General features: G+C 24.4%; 1 pseudogene; it reads right to left on the bottom strand.

The window, feature by feature from the left end:
• Positions 1–11,619, bottom strand: part of LOC112600504 — a 225,553-nt pseudogene extending 213,934 nt beyond the window's left edge.
• Between the last annotated feature and the right edge of the window lie 1,194 nt (positions 11,620–12,813).

Below are 12,813 nucleotides of genomic sequence, written 5' to 3'. Positions count from 1 at the left end.
TTTATTTATACTTAATATACATTAAAAAAAAAAAAAATGGTATTAAAATTATTTGATTATAGTGTGTATATGTTACGCATAAGTGTTAAATAATTAAATTAAGAATAATAATTTATAATCCTAAAATTATAAATGACTTCTTGATTTTGGAGCAATTGTGCACTAAATAATGATTTTTATTAATGAATATTATAATATTATTATGTACAAAATTAAATACAATTATTATATAAAAGTGATTTGATCCTATTTAAAATATAGAAGCGCGCATTATAATATGTGGTGTTCACATATTGTTTTTAAAATGTAATTTCATACCATTAATTATATTATTTAACAAAAATTAAGTTCAATTTCGTTATAAAATAATGATAGATAATTTACCATAAATATAATTATAGTATCTCGTTAAACAAATTTTATTTATGATACTATACGTTTCAAAAAATATACATACTACCCTATTAAATGCCAACATTACATATTTGACCCTTTAAAAAACAAACATTCAACCTTTCCTGTATAAAACGGCAGTAAAGGTTGAAATCGTCAATGGTTGTAAATATCAACAAACATTTTGAGTGAATAATATAAAAACCAGAAATGCATTTCCATTATAATATTTGCATGTTGAACGATAATTGGTTGATAAACTCATCCTTATTAATTAAAATATATAGTTACACACTGCTTTTTTGTTTCATAAATCATAATATAAAAATAACTAACTCTATGTACTCACCTGCAGCTGGTGATAGTTTTGTCATAACGCCCCATCTGTGTCTCCACTGAAACAGGAAAACATTATAATAAATTTAACAATCCATATTTTATATATTATGAATAACCATAAATAATGTAAATGAAAAAATAGCATCAATATTTATATATTGGTGCTTAATATATAAAATGTACCGATATTAAATGACATGTCAAAAATATAAAAACTGGATACTGGGTAGATATTTTTTTACTGACTTTTTAAAATTATAAAATAAAAATTATTTATGACACATGCGACACGTATTTTGATTGAAAAATTCACTTGACACACGTACACACAACTATGAACGAACTTTAGGGAATGTTAAGAATTCTAAAAATATGAATAATATTTTCATCTTCCAAGTACAATACATCATGTACTCTGTAAGATTGAAGACAATTTGTTTGACTTAAACGAATTCCTTAACTATTCCATATTTTCGAGTTAAGTTTATTCATAGAGTTGAAGAAAATAATTTAATCAAGTTAAACTTTTTTTAAATATACACATTTTAAGAACACCTTATACCTTACACTATACCTATTCAAGATAATTTATTAGAACAATCACATTTTATTTAGTGGATTATTAATCATATATCTATTATACACTAATGATTCAATAAAAGATTAGTTTAATCACTATATTATCAACTTAACTAGATACTTATGAAGTATTAACAAAATTAACTTGATTAATTTCTTTACGTGCATTATAATTTTATCATATTCTTAAAGCAATAATTAGGATGAAACTTATACATAATTTATAATTTAATCAGATTGTTTAAGTTCAGTTAACAAAACATAAACAAGACGGTTAAATTAAAATATTACATATTCAATATAATATCTAATAATGCATAAAACATTTTTAAGAAATATATCAAATACTTGAGTTTACATTTGAAGTTCGAAAATTTTGTTCGATAAATAAACCTAATTGAGCATGAAAGATAAAACAAATATATTAAAATTTAAAAAAAAATATGTACGTGACAAAAAAAAAAAAGCCAGGCCGGAAAACGTCACGATGACGACGATATGGCGCATGATCGTATGATTTTCAGCGTTAAAAAAAATTTGATTACTTACTTATTATAATAATTTTGCCTTTATATAATATACTATAATATAAAATGCACGTCGTGATAATATGTTAGTTTAATTATTTTAAAATGTGTGTAATATTGTATGAGTACGTATAGTATTATATATCGTATTACATAATAGTTTGCCTGAAATGGTAACCGAAACAACGGTTCAATGTGTGGGTACTTAATTCGAACCCCGTCCGACCGACTGTGTCATCGTTACAACCCATCTAATACGCGTCAACCACACCCCCGCGAAGTTCCGGTGCTGCAGGCCACCCGCGCAAGCGGAATCGGGTGCAGGAGAAATCAGTAAACGACAATGAACGCGATGCGTATTTGCAGTCAGGGTCTGAAATTTTCTGCATTTTGTACTACACACTATATTTTAATTAAACTTTTATAACAAATAATGTAAAATAAATAGTAGTAATATAAAATAAAAAATTATTATTTGCTACATGCTTTAGAATATCGTAGTACAGATTTCATTTTTTGTGTGTTTCAGAGTGTGTCGCAGTACACACAATTATAGGACTTATTTGCAATGACTCGCACGCAAAAATCACCGAGCAATATCATATTCTATCCAACATTATTCTTCCAAAAGAACGGCGCGATGTCCATAGCGCCAATGTACATGACAATATTATGCGCCCAAATGTGTAACTATTACAACACGTCATACTTAATGCTAACGGATGAAAACGAATACTACAACAAGAACAATAATATAGTCGTATTAGATAATTCGTGGTGTTGACGAAAATTTAAACAGGCGTAAGTGTATACTGAACAATCATGGTACTGCATAAAAATCGAGTAGTTAACCGTCCGACAAATGACAATAACTAGTTATCTACAATATTATTCACATTTCATTCGTGCCTGATAGATACCTGATGCGAATATTGGCTTGTGGACATCGTGTCGATATCAATCGTCATATTATTATAATATATTATTAATACACAATATATTTAAATCAATAAATTTATTCTTAAATCATCTACATACTCGTATAAATACGTCGGTAGCCATTCATTGATCATTTGTACAACCACCGTGATCACGAAGTAAAACTAAATCATTTGATTTTAATACGTCATCGAACTAAACCGTCCAAACCAGATCAAAATAATTATTAAGTAATAATCGGGTTTGAATACGATTTAACTTATTTTACATGTTTATAACTAATTTGATTGCTTAAACTTCTTATATTTACATAACGAACTTAACTAAGAAAAATAACGTCATTAAAGATTTAACCTAGATTTTTTATTAAGGTGAGTAAAATTATATTTTATTACCCACAACCGAAAAAATGTCAAAAAAAACTTGTCTTATAATATTCTATACATTTTAGATTTACAGGTGCCAAAAAATATTATTTTGAATAAGAACGAAAATTAAACAATAAATACAGTGAAATATAATCACACTTATACAAAAACAAAATAATTACACGACAGACAGAACGCCCATACGCATAACCAAGTAGAAAGGTCTGTTTAATGAATTCCACTATTCGACTTAATTAGATCGAAAACTAATCATTAACTAATTATATAAAAAATAAACGTAGTCAAAGTTAATAATCTCGACGATGAATTTTCATTCTACGTGTGTCACTTTAGCTTTATTACCATATAAAACATTATTTCTTGCTGACGCTTACTTTTATAATAGTTTAATGTCAGATTACCGATACTATAGTATCATGTAAGGAATATAAAACTTATAAATTATAGATTGAAGATTTTAACACTAATTTGTATAGACTATTTTCCGATTTTATCAGTAATTCGCTAATTATCCTAATAGAAAAACTACTTCACGATAATTTTAATTATATTTTTGTAGCATTGAAAACATTGAAAACATCTTTTAAAATAATAAGCAACAGTTCAATTTAGATTTTTTGTCAATAATTTTAATTAATAATATACACATTAGTTACAAGTGGGCCCATTTCTATTTATTACTTATAAGTTTTATACTTTATTTTTTTTTTTTAAGTTACGGATTATACTTGTCATATCTTATAAATGCATTTTGGTTTTCTTAAATATTTTTTTCTTTGTTAATACACTTGTATTTTTAAAATATTAAAACAATCCGAATTAAAAAATTAAAATATTTTTCAAAACATTCACTTCCCTTTTTGATATTTATTTTTTATTTATTTTTAAAATATATTAAATAATTTACTACTGATATTAATTAACATACCGCGAATATCTTAGAGAATAATGATAATTTAAGTTAAATTATCAATCGTTGAGTTACAACCAATATAAAATAAAATACGACAAAACAATTCCTAAAAGTTTAGTTCCGGTATAATCCTGTTAAGTAACGAAGGTCAAGTACAACGAAGTAAAAGGTCATTAAGTGTCACAAAAAGACACTGAATGCAAATGTATACGTGAACCAAGGACTTAGGGTTTATCAAAATTTAGAAATAGAAATAGTACAATTTTTATCGCAATAAAAATTATTTACATTTATTATTAAGTTATATTAAAGCGTATAAAGTTAAATATTAAAAGTTCTTAAATATACTGCCTAGTTGATTAATTTAATATTAATTTATTCTTTTATCTATAGTATTTTTTAATATATTATATTATTATTTTTTTAGTGTATTTGTGCTTACTAAATTGTAATACTAATAGTATAGGTTAAATTCACATTAAATTAGTACCATAGGGTTTTAAATTTATTTTTACATGTCAAAAAATGTACCGGTATAAATTAAATATTATCAATATTTATTATTATAAGTCTGACCCGAATTTTCTGATATTATCTTTTTATGTATTCTATTTTATATCATTTTTTATTATTATCCTTTGTATAAAATATATTTTAATTAAATTAATTTGAATCATAAATATAGGATAATTTATACATACATCTCAAATATTTGTAATAGTGTTAAATTATTATTGTAATCCTAAAAGCGTTATGTTATAGACTTTATAAACTTACGTAATAGTTAATAAAATATAATATTAAATACAAATTATTCATGTTTTACGGTTATGCTGATTTTGAGAAATTCCATGTATAATCCGGATATTAAAATTTCCATCACGACAGATAATCGATTTTCACATCGTAGAAATAAATTTATGCGAATAATGCGTTTCTAAAGGTTTAAACACGTAAAACTACATTAAAATGTTGTAATTATCTGCCATTCTACCCGCTTGCTCATTATAATCCATAGATGCATAAAATATTTCTATACCAATGTTACTATATTAATATATTATTACATACAATTATAGCTGAAAAAGTAATATAATGTTTAACATTTATTAAAAAAAACTTTGTTTGAATCCCAATAAGCATTTTACGTTATCTATTCTGTACCTAAATATACTTAGGTATTAATAAAATTTTAATATTATATATTAGTTACACATTTATACATATTTTATTGTATACATTTTAAAACAATTATATTATAATTAACTATGTCCTACATTATATATTATATAAATTAGTGTAAAGTTTAAATTATATAAAAATATTATAATATAAATTATAATTTATTCATCTGTCGTTTTCCTGATTAATAAGTTATAATAATATTCTTATTTAATATTCTATAGTTGTTTGAGTAATAATTTAAACTGCCACTTGTCAATATTTTTAACAGCAAGTAAATGGGAAGTTTTTGGACTTTTGTCGATAACGCTATTTAAAAAAAAAAAACAACAAGATACAAAATCGTTATTTATTTTTTTATAGCTACCTCTGTTATGGACCTGTAAAATGCTTTTCTTTTTTACATTTTATTCCTTTTTGGTTGGAAAAAAATAAGAATCTTACAATAAAAAAATATATAAATAAGCATTTTAGAATCTCTTGAGTATATATAATGTTTTAGTATTCAAACAGTTTTTAATGTTGTCATTAATTTTTTTATTTATATATGTCTTAGAAACGACTATTAAACTAATATAATTTAATTATATTATATTATATCAGATCAAATTAAATACAGAAATATTTAGTGGATCGAAAACTGATATACTAATTTATAATTCTATATATATTTAACGAGTACCTACATAATTTAAATGTAATTGAATATAAGATTTACTGATCTAATTATATTTGTGTGTTAAAAATATTAAAAAATGGTTTTCAACAGCAGTAGATACAAAATTATATTCTTGTTTCAAATGAAAATGATTATCATTACTTTTTTTTTTTTTTTAATTTATGCTTTGATTGATTTGATTTTATATGATTTTATAATTTAATTGAACTGAATCAGGTTAAAACATAACCACATAAGAGTGTTCGATAATATTATGAATATTCTGGTATAAAAAATATATCTTTCATATTATAGGATATATATTTACCAACCCCTACTATTTTTACCCGACCGTGAAAAAATATGTATATTTATATTTTTTTTTTTTTTTGTTATGTACAAATCACAGAGAAAAAAGCCTATGCAAAATCCTTTAAAAAAACATGTGTATGTACAGATATATTGTTTGGGTTTTAATACCAAATGGATTTTCATCATTTTTTTTTAATTTATATGTTTTCTTTAGGTATAAAATTATATATCAACTAATGAAACACTCTCTTAAAAAGAATCGTTAGAAAATATATATTTTATATTATATTACCAGAATATAATTACATTTATATAATATATATATATGGTGGTTCACCAAACATACTCATCCCTTTTTTCATCAATAATTATGTTCAACATTTGATTTTTAGAATTTTCAAATATATTTAAAAACCAAATTTTAAAATTCTTGAAATTATTGTTATACTATTTAAGGAGTGCCCTATAGAAAAACAAACTTTTGTTTTTCAGATAAGATCTCCCCTATTAATGGATATTTTTTTATTTATATATATATATATTTTTTTTTATTATTTTTTTTTTTTTTTTAATATTTATGTATAAAATAAAAATTTGAACGAGTAGTTTTTCAGTTTTTAAAATTATTGTCATAAGGATAATAATCCTTAAAAATGTTTTCACAAAAAAATAAATAGTATTAATTATACTATTTCTTATACTTAGACTACTTTTAAAAATTATAAATGTTGATAGATTAATCTTGATAATTAAAATTGTTTAAACCATCATAGCTATCATGTCTTTAAAACTCATTATTATTGCTTAAATCATCCTTAATTAGGATAACTTTAATAACAAAAAAACTAATCGCTCGAATTTTAAATTAGGTACATCAACTTTCTTAAAATATTTATTTACTAAATATTTTAGAGTAAAATAGGAGAGTTCTCATTAAAAAAAAAAAAACACAGAAATTTGTACTGCCACAAGACACGTTTTTTAAGTATTATAAAAAATTCTCAAGAATTTCAAAAACAGTCTTTAAGTTTATTTAAAAATTCCATAAATTATATTTTGAATAAACTTATTATATAAGTAAAATATGAGAATATACATGTTTATAGTGAATCATCCTATATGTCATATAATATATTGCATACATGGAAAACCTTTAGTTTATTGTAATGCGCACAACCCTGAGTGTACTAGAATACTGCATGAAATTTGATGACTAATGTTTCTCCAACCATTACACATTTAAGGCTATGCTGTATAATATAAAAATTTAAATTGTATGATGAAAAAAGGACTATTCAAGAACCGTTAAAATATTAAAAATTACTATCCATCATCGAACGTTTTAAAACAATCATTATTATTCAGCAATTTGTTTACATACATTGTATTGAATATTATGAATATGCAAAAAATTATTTTACAGCTAACGATGTTTGTTGACAAAAATCAATCAAACCCCGTTTATTGTCTAGATTATTTAAAAATGAAAATTCGTGATTAACTAATAATTCATTTTTGAATATAAATATTTTTAAATATTTTTTAAATTAATTTAAATTGCAATCTTACATAAATTAAGCAATTATTTTCAATAACACAGTGACTTGTTTAATTAATTTTTTTTTTTTTTTAAGTTATTTATACAATTTGTTAAATGTATTTTTTTTTTTTACAAAAAAATAAAAATAAAAATAATGACGGTAAATAATTTAATTAAATAAACATTAAGACGTATAAATCATTAAAACTAATTTTACATTGTTCAATAGAATTAATATTTTAAGTTTATTTGTATATAATATCATTATATAATATAATATTACATTATTGCCTTGATAAGAGCTTTCATATGGTTAATAAATAGCTATTGACAATTAAAAAGTAGCATTGTATTAATTTATTATAACATAAAAATGACCTCATTAATAACATTATACTATATAATATTATATATATTAACGCTAAGACTTATCTGGAATTAATTGGTTACGTTTTAACCCCTTGTTTACTCGAAATTTTTGTAGGACAAATCGCTTTGTTTACTTGTGCATGCACCAAAACCGACGGAAAGCTAATACTGTGAGCGACTTTATGTATAGGTATAACAGGAAAGATAGAACGAGGAGATCTTTCTTATTATGTACCTGCTGAACAAGACGATACGTACTTACATAAAAACCGTTTGTGGATTACCTCCGGGATATTTATTATTATTATCATTGTTGACTGAGAAAAGACGAAAAAATAAACATCGTCGGGGAAAGTTGTTGTCGACAGCTTAGATAAATCAATAAAATAACTTAAGATGGTTTAATATTTTTCGAATAATCTTTAGAAGTTGTAATATCTTAATGAATAAATCTACCTTACTAATATATTTTTAATTAATACTTATTTTTTAAAACATAGTAGATAACTAGTTTAATATACATATAAATTATTTTTTATAATTTAACATTTATTGAGAATTTACAATCTATACATTATATACGATAAGTAAATTTGATGACAAGAGGCAGATAAAAATCGACTGTAAATGGCTTGAAAGAAAATTCGCAGTCGAGTCACCTTTTACAGTGAATTTAATGGATTATATACATTATGTTTATGTTTTAAACAAGTAAGGTAGATCTCTGTACCAGTTTTGTTTGAAACGTCTTGTGGGTTTGTCAGAAAGTAGCTTAATATATAGTGTTGTAATTAAATTAAAATATAAATTTCATAACTAATACTCCATTAAAGAAGGCATTCATTAAACATTATTTAGTACCTTGTGTCATCATGTGTGTTTGTCTTATTTTTAATCAAATGCATAAATTATTTTAAGAATAATAAACAATAATAGGAAATAATAAATTAATGTATTTCATATATGGTACGAGTATAAAGTATGTAATAATGATATTGGAGATGGGTACTGGAGAAATTATAAATCAATGGAATTGGTAAAATTTCCAATACAATTCATAGTGAGGATCAGATTACCTAAAAATATACTACATTTTCTAATGTACTTTTACTGATTTTTTAGAATTATTGTCGCTAGAACTCCTGGGAAATTCGTAAGATACCGTAATAAAAGTAAAATTTATGATGTATTTCTCATCTGTATACTAGCTGAATAAAACTTTCCAAGCTATTTTAATAATCCAAAAGTTGTTTTTACTTAGATACTTAATTCTGCCATTCAAAAAAAAAAAAAAAAACAATTCTCTTCTTCTATACAAAATCTATTAATAGGTTGCAGCAGTGCATATACATTAAAACAACACCTCAAGGCTTAAACAATCTATTTAAATAGGTATATGAAGGTAAAATAATATGCAGTAAATACATAAAACACTATAGAGCCACTTAATGTTTTTATAATAAATTAATTCGTTATATTCAAATTATATTGTGATTTAATACCATACTTCATGAAAAAAATTAATTTTTTAAAATAGCAATAAATATACTCATACGTATTATGTGAAATTATGAGTACAAAATAAAACAATAAATATACTTTAAATTAATTTCAGTCTTCTTTTTTATCATAGTTATAATTTTTAATTTAACAATTTACAGTTGTTTTTTTTTTTAATATTATCAGTATTTAAAAGCTTTTTTTATGTTCTATAAGTAAGGATATTTTTAGTATATTTTATTAGTTGAAAAACAAACTATTAAAAATACCTTCTGTAAATATTAAGCTTTCTAAATAGAATTGCATTTTACAACTCTTTTAAAAAAAATTTTATTAGATATTTTTTAAGCATCCCGTTTATAATGTAAGTAAAAACCTCCAGAAATATTTTTTCATAACATTTTTCACCGTTATTTTATAACATGTGATATGCAATATGCATTTTTATAATACCAATAGATTATTCATAGCATTTTTACACAACATTTATTTTTTTTAAATTTTGAAAGCATTATTTGAAGATCTTTTGAAATTCTCGTTTTAAAGCTGTATTGTTTTCGGATTTTATACAGTTAACTTTTGACATTTTATTAATCCTTGGTAATTTTGAAATTCAAAGAAGAATGAAACAGGTATTTTTATAAAATGAACCATAAAAGTAATACATGAACTTTTTTTGGTGAACATATTTTAGACCATAAAAAAGCTCCAAAGTGTTATACAGCACCTTTCTAGATTAGAAAATGAACACGAACGATACTTTAAAAAGGCAATTTGCTATATTTCAAAATACTATAATATAGTTAGTAACTAAAAAAACGTTAGAAAATTTAATTAAAAACTGTTTTTTTTGTATAATTATGACAATATTCAGATAGTTTAAGCCACAATGAAAATCACTTTTTTTTATCCAAAGTATAAATAGACTTTCATTTAAAAGCTAGTATCAATAATAATTTTTTGTTTAAATTATATTAAAATAATAATAGTCTTTCTAATTTCGTGAAAATAAATATTAAAATTTTAAATATAATATGGAACCCTTGTATAAATTATTGATATTAAAATATTTGATTAGATTTTAGTTTTTAATATGATCGAATTCATAATAAGCTCATAAAAGACAAATTAAGTTGCATTCAAAGTATTCGAATCACTCGTGTGAACTATCTTTTTTTATTTGATAACATAAATTATGAAATTATTTATAACATAATATGTATATTTTAAGTATTATTACACTATAATATAATATGCACATAAAAATAAAGTGTTTATCAATTGTTCTGTTATTTTATATTTTATTCGACAAAACAATAAATTAATATTATATGTCAATAGGATATGAGTTAATTAAGTGCACAAGTATATATTTGTGTCTATAGGTACTATCACGGAGACAAGTGTACGTCGTACTTCCTCCCCATAATTAATTATGCAACTTTCTTAAGCAATAATACCTAGTTTACTTACTTTTTTATTGTCCCTGAATTTTAGCCAACCATCTAAAATAGTTTGATCTGGTGAACTCGGTATTTCAGTTAATAACTCCAATGTTTCTTCTCCTTCAGACTCAGTTGCGGAAGAATGATCACCACAATATGACCGAGCTGGAGAACCGTATACCCTGTCTAACATTTTCAAGCTCCTGGCTGGTGACCCATAACTCCTGGCAGGTGAATTATAGCTGCTGTCGGTCATTTTAAGGAAAAAAAATTGAATCAAACTAAAAAATAAAATACTCAAATATCCATACACACGCGCGCGCGCGTACACGAACGTGAGAAACCGCACGGTTAAGTCTCTCAAAGAATTTTCTAAACACTAAATATACACTTAATATATATGTAATAAAATCAGAAAAAAATTATAAAATTTACAAGTCACACAAAACAATACACAAAAACCAACAAAACTATCACGACGTCGAAACGAAAAACACGAACTTTCACCGGTCACCCAATTGTGATACGGACGTACGCGGCTGCCGGAGACGCGCACGGAAATGCCGTGGTCTAGTCGATCCCTTTTCAGCCCGAAACATCATAACCTCCAACACGGAACGCGTGGCGATGGGCGCTCCTCGCGGTCACCGACGACACGGTGGCGCGACGATATTGTGTATGGTGAAAAAAACAAAAAAAACTCCTTACATATACATATTGGAACGCAGTAGAGCTGAGAGACTCTCACTGAGTTATTACCACGGCCTAATCCATTAATTAATAGCTGCCATAAGAGGGAAAATTGGGTTATTTATCAAAACGCACTCGGTCCCTGCGGTGTTGATACTACTACTGTTATGGACCCGGGAGACATAAGGTATATTTTTCCCCTTATTTTTCACAAACTATGACCGCTTAAAATCCGATCAATCCACCAGTTGACAGCGCAAAAATTTGGCACACGATTTAACTAGACAGTTTTGGCTACGACTACAACATTATTATTATACTCATCCCATAATATTGACAAGCCTTGTATATATATTATATATAGTTACATAGTTCCTTTAAATTTAACGTTAAATACAATTTAATTTAATTGTCATGGATACAATACTAAACTACATAATATTTGGTTCTGCAGACAATTAGTGATCTTCTATGACATTTCGATAATACCATAATAATCATACATAATACAATACATGGCATCAGACCTATATGTGCACAGTTATTATAAACTAACGAAAAGCCATAATCATAGAAGTATTATATAATATGTGTATTAAAAGAGAAACGGACTTTTTAATATCATTAATACTTTCCGTAGTAGTTTATAATTCTAGACTGTTTAACCAAATTTGTATCTATCATTTAAATTAATCCTTCAGAACGAAATATAAATTTACAAACATCCCTGTGTAATACGACCTCGTGGATATACTCATTTTGGTGATATTCTCTTCAAAAATATTAAGTATGTTTACTAAGTTTTTAAAAGCACTTTCTTTAGTACTATTATTTTCAAGTTTAAAAATATTAAGGTAAAAGGATAAATTTATACTCAAGAATAATTTACATTTTAATACTACTTATAAACAGTTATCCTCTAATTGTGAATTGTTTATATACAATAAGAGTTAAAACACATATATTATAATATATTAATATAAAAATATGACACTTCTTTAGGAATTATATCACATAAATTATTAAAAATATAGAATT

This window comes from Melanaphis sacchari, unplaced genomic scaffold (genome assembly GCF_002803265.2).
Source record: "Melanaphis sacchari strain LSU unplaced genomic scaffold, SCAv2.0 Contig65_pilon_pilon, whole genome shotgun sequence".
Taxonomy (NCBI): Eukaryota; Metazoa; Arthropoda; class Insecta; order Hemiptera; family Aphididae; genus Melanaphis; species Melanaphis sacchari.
This window is presented reverse-complemented; position numbering and strand designations above follow the sequence as displayed.